Below are 6,000 nucleotides of genomic sequence, written 5' to 3' on the forward strand. Positions count from 1 at the left end.
GCCATCTTCACCCTCCAGTTCCAGACCCTAGAAAATGAGCCATTCACTGTGTAATCATCCCAGGACTCCTACTGCAGCTGCAGGGCTTCCATCAGATTGGAGGTTAGGGCAGTGGTAGAAAGACATTCCTTCACCAAGTCCCCAAATTCCTGTGGAGGTAATACAGAGCTTCTAACTGAATTAGCAGGGTTTGGGAGGGAATAGAATGTTTTTTGTTTATAACTCCATATGTGCTTCATTTTGCTTCACAACCATGTTCATTTCTATCTCCTAAACAGAATTTTTAAAAAATTATATTGAATTATTGAATATTGACTAAGTATTATCCATTAGAATGTGAGCTCTATAGGAAAACTTCGTTTGCTTAGTTCACTGCTATATCCCAATGTCTTAGACACTGTCTGACACGTAAATGGTTATTTGGTAAGTGCAGTAGTGCAGTCACAGCTCATTACATACTTGATCACCTGGGCCCAGGTGATTCTCCTGCCTCATCTTCTCACCACGCCTATTTTTGTTGTTGTTGTTGTTTTTTGAGACAGAGTCTCGCTCTGTCACCCGGGCTGTAGTGCAGTGGCGTGATCTCAGCTCACTGCAACCTCCACCTCCCAGGTTCAAGCGATTCTTCTGCCTCAGCCTCCCCTGGCTAATTTTTATTTTTTTAGTAGCAATGGGGCTTCACTATGTTGGCCAGGCTGGTCTCAGATTCCTGACCTCAGGTGATCTGCCTGCCATAGCCTCCCAAAGTGCTGGGATTACAGGCGTGAGCCACCGCGCCCAGCCTAATGTTTTTCATTATTTGTAGAGACAAGGTCTCGCTATGTTGCCTAGTCTGGTCTTCAACTCCTAGGGTCAAGTGATCCTCCCACCTTGGCTTCCCAAAGTGCTGAGATTACAGGCATACACTGTGCCTGGCCATTAGTTGATTGGTTAATTAATCCATGCATTATCTTTCATCAGGATCCCTGTTTTACAGGAGGAAATATGCATTATCTTTCATCGGGATTCGTTTTTTTTTTTTTTTTTTAAAGGTGGGGTTTCACCATGATGGCCAGGCTGGTCTTGAACTCCTGACCTCAGGTGATCCACCCACCTCGGCCTCCCAAAGTGCTAGGATTACAGGCATGAGCCACAGCACCCGGCCAGGATTCCTGTTTTACAGGAGGAAATAGAGAATCAGAAGAGTTGGAGAATTTGCCCAAGGTCATACTCAAAAGACTAAAATATTTTGAAGGGCAATGCCCAGAAAATAGCAGGCATTGCTCATTGCTATGAAGAGCTTATTCACACAGAGTCATTTGTGAATTATTTCCTTCAGAAATGGTGACGGGCTGCCCCTCTGCATCCAGAGCTAATGCTGATTGCCAAAGCTGAGATGTACTTTCCTTTTAGACAAAAAAGTACATTTCACACTGAGGACAGCTCAGCTTGGTAACCTGTGGCCAAGGAGCACCTGGGAGGGAACAGCTCAGGCTTTGAAGGCCTCCTGCCTGTGCTGTGCATGGGATCAGCTGACGGAGTTGGGATAATTCACATGTGGAGCTTACTCAGCAGCCTAGTGGCCTTTTTGGCCACCAAGCACCAAAAACCGCCCATCCCCCAGCCCTGGTTCCCAAAAGCTTCCAGCTTAGAGGGAAAACTGAGTTGGTTCAAACTCCAGTTAGGAGGGAAGCTGATCACACTTTCAAATTCCAATTAGGAGAGAAGCTGATCACACACACACACTGAATTAAGTCTGGCAATTACCAAAGGTTAATAATGGGACTTACTGTAGAATTAAGACAGAATGGCTTTGCTCCTGCATTCCAAAAACCTTTTATCCAGGGTTCTCTCTGCTATCTCTAAGCTCACTTACAACACTGGTACACAATGTAGCCTTGAGGTGTTAAGTCTGAAAGGTTAGCACTGCCTGCAGGACTTTAGGCAAGGTTCTTAGCCTGTTTCCATTTCCTCCTGTAAAATGGGACTAAAATGGTGCCTTCCTTATAGTGTTGATAGAAATTATTACTCTACCAAAGACACTTATTACAGGGCTAGTGTAAGTACCTAAAAAAGATCATGTAAATAATGACTATTCACTAATCCTGTTCCCATTCCCTCAGTTAGAATCCAAGGTTGAGAGGCTGGCCTGAAGTCATCGAGCAGATAAGGGAAGAGCCAGAAACCCATTTTCTGCAGCTCTTGACATTCCTAGGTTTCTGGATGCTCTGCCCTTCAACAGCTAAGTGATGCCATCACAGGAACTCTGTGAACTGTACTGACATGTCATTAGTTCAACAAATATTTATCGAAAGTCTACTATATGTCAGGCGCTCTCTCAGCTGAGCATACTAAATAAGGCAGCCAAGGTCACTGTATTAGGGAACTTACTGAGGGAAACTGGCAACAAATCAACACATTTAAAATATACTTTTAGATAGCGCTGGGAAGAAAATGGATGAGGTATCCTAAATATGTGCAATATGGACCTTTGTTTTGTATCACTAAGAGGTTCACAGCATCTGTCCAGGGCAAATGTGGTCTTGGTTTGACAGACCTGGCTCTGAATTCTGGCTGTAAGTGACCTTGGTCTGATAAGTCAATCTTTCTGCCCTCCCTTCCTCATCAGTAAAAAAGGAATACTCACTGTTAGGGTTGTTGTACACATTGAAACATAAAATCTCAGTGTTTACCATTTTTCACTTCAGGTGGGTCAACCTGGGACCGTGGAGGCCAGGTAGAACTGCAGGCTTGCAATGTATATTTCTGAGTGTTTGTTTTGGGAGCAGGTATATGGTAATGGGGTTTCTTGTGGGAGTAGTTGCTTCTTCTCTGCCATTTGACGAACTGCTTTTCTCAAACGTCACCTTCAGGGGAGAAATGTTCTCAGTGAATCATTGCTGTTCAGGACTTAATGCAGCCTTGTAAGAATCACAAGTTACTCTCTATAACTCAGTAACCTCTAAAGTGGATTTAGAAATGCTAGAACTTCTATTTATCATCTGCTTTCTACTTTCTCTTTTTTGTCTTATAATTACACAGTATGTGGTTATAATAGTCCAAGTAAATAATTTATAAAAACATGGGGTATGCATGATCAAAAGTTTCTAACAGGATGTACAATCAGAAAAGGGGAAAGGCCACATGGAGGCTACAGCCCTCATTTTGTTGCTCAACATCAACTAAGAAAGGGTGTATTTCCATGAACTGGCCTGCAGGCACCACTATGCTAATAAACAGCAGGGTTAAGGAAAGGGACCAGTCTCCTAAATCCCAAACTAGTGCTCGTTCCATTTCTGTGGGAGGGCAGGGTGTGGGGGGGAGAGAGGATACAAGTAGAAATGAAATACATGATGAAAACTAAATGAATAGCCAACTTTTGGACGATCCATTAGATGACACATTAGCTTGAGAAATAGACATAAAGCAGAGGACAATCTCTGCTACTGCTTCAAACTCTCCAAACACAAAACCTCCTCCATGTATACTTTTTCCCTATCTCATTGGTAGGACACTGTTTGATCTATATCACGTTTTACTATGTAGAGTCCATTTCAAACTGTGTCCTTCCTTTCCCCCCCAACACATACACACACACCCCTCTCAGCACACATTCCAACTTCTTTCAAACCATTTCACCTCCATGGAGATGACACCATCTCAGACAAAAAAAAATGCAGCAGCAAGATGTTGAAAATAAAAATAAAGCGGACTTTATTTAGAAGATAAAGGTGGTGGTTATCGGTTTTGGTTAATCGAGTTGGGCTCAAGTGTTTTACAGGTCTTAAATGCCATCACACAGACTGGCATGCCAAGGGCATTCTGAATGCCAATTACAGACTGAAATTGTTTCAAAAACCAAGATGCTATCAAAAGCTGATGGAGTTTGGATTTCTCTTAAAGTCAGACTAACACACTTCTTTAATAGTAAGAGTAAATAGATTGCTTGGTTCTGAAAGTTAAAACACTATGCTGAGCAATTCCCCTCCCTTTCTCCGCAAGTCCCTAAGGCAATATTACAGTTGCCTCTGACAGCAAAAATTCCAACATTTCAACAGAGGGGGGCTGAGAACTGAGAAAAATGAAAAGCAAAATTAAATAAATGTAATTGATATAGGCAGCTGCCACTTGTGGCAAACCAAAGCCTAGTCCGATGCCCATTTTCTTCACATTTGCACTGACATCTTCCCAAGCAGACGGTAACTACATTCTTGAAGGAATGTGCCAAGACTAGGGTGGGGAAAGCCCAGACAGTGAGTGGACAGAATGCATTTTGCATCCAGTTACCTTAGGTGGTACAATTGATTTAAGGACAAATACCCAGACTATGGAAAATCCACTAGCAAAAACTAGAAAAGAGGAGGATTAAATGCATAACCAGTGCAGAATAACTGCAAGGCACCAAGACCACATCCAACCAGCCCATTTCCTCGTCTCCACCATTGAATGGATCTGGGAGAAAGCATTAGTAACAGCACTCATCAACTGCTTCCCTGGAACAAAACATGACAAAACACACGGAAGGTTTTTTTCATTATGGTTCTTGGTGTACTTTATTCTCCTGCTGTCTAGCTAAGCAGCCCACACAGGACAGAAACGGGTAGCACTGAGGAATGATCAGATTTTTTTTCTATCCCCAATATTTCTGCCCCCTCCCTAAGCCCTGACCCAACCCTATCTAATAATCAGGAATGGTTAGTACATCATTCTCTCTTTTAAACAACTGAAATGGAAACAAGGCATTAGAGGACCATGCCTCTTCTTAATAGGGCTTAGGAGCTGGTATGAGCTCTTTATTCACAATGGAGCGTCTCTCCTTCAAATACCTGGATTTTTAAAATTTTTTTTTTGTACACTGGTTCATAGATCGGCACTTGACTCTGAACCTGGCACCAAAAGGCACAATATCTGATACCCTGTACAAGAGCTATTAGAGATGCTGCCATATGGATGGGCAAAATGAGCCAGTCCCACTTACGAATGGAAGGCTTGGACATGGAAGGGACGATATAAACAAGCTGGAGAAAAACACAAGCCCATACTTTTTGCTAGAGTGGAAATGAAAGTGGGAATGAGGGTCTTGTTTTTTAGTCCTCTAAGGACCAGGAAGCAATTTTAAAACTTTCTTGGTTTTTCTGAAAGCAGCATATGCCAGCAAAAACTCCTAACAACTGCAAAACCAAGAGGATCAAAGCTCACCAACATCCCTTCTTATTGCTGAGTCTAAAATTCAGGGTGCCCTGTTCCCTTGTACAAGGGAAAATAATTAAAGTCTGATTTATGGTAATCATACCACATCACACTTCTAAAAAAATATTAAAGTGTGTGACCAGGGGAACGTTTGACACCATTTTATTAACCTTCAACTTCAGTGGAAAAATATAACCTTTTTCAAGTGCCATTTTCATCACAAGAGTTCTAGTTAGTGTGTGTATTCACACACACACAATTTTTTCTTTTTGTTGGTTGATTTTGATGTGCAGCAAGAGACCAATACCGCATTGTAGTCAATCAAATAAAAGAACAGAAGGCCAAGCAGTTTCCAAACGGTTATTTTATCAGATTGTTTGAACATTAAATTTATCCTGTTTGCAATCCAAAATAGTTACCTGAAGTTTGCTGTTTTGTGTGTTTGTGTGTTTACTTTTATTGTGTATTTGTTTTTCTAAACTCTTTGGCACAATTTTCTGGGGGCGTTCAGACTGCCACAATACAAGTCAGGAGAGGGCGTTTTCTTTGTGCTGCCAATTCAGATCATTCAAATTTTGGTTTGTTTGGGTTGTGACTTATTTTGTTTTTGAAGTCTGTGTTCTTTATTTGTAACAATTGTACTTTTATTTTTCTATATCCTCTAACGCCAGAGTTTTCTTTTTCTCCCCCCTCCCCCCAACGTCTACATTCACAGTTGAACCATATTAGGAAAGGCGCCTTGATGAAAAGATCAGGATAGGAGCTCTGACCATTCGTCAGTGTTTTCCCTAGAGTAATAATAATTAAAAAAAAACAAAAAAAACAAAAAAC

Source organism: Cebus imitator, unplaced genomic scaffold (assembly GCF_001604975.1).
Source record: "Cebus imitator isolate Cc_AM_T3 unplaced genomic scaffold, Cebus_imitator-1.0 Scaffold228, whole genome shotgun sequence".
Lineage (NCBI taxonomy): Eukaryota > Metazoa > Chordata > Mammalia > Primates > Cebidae > Cebus > Cebus imitator.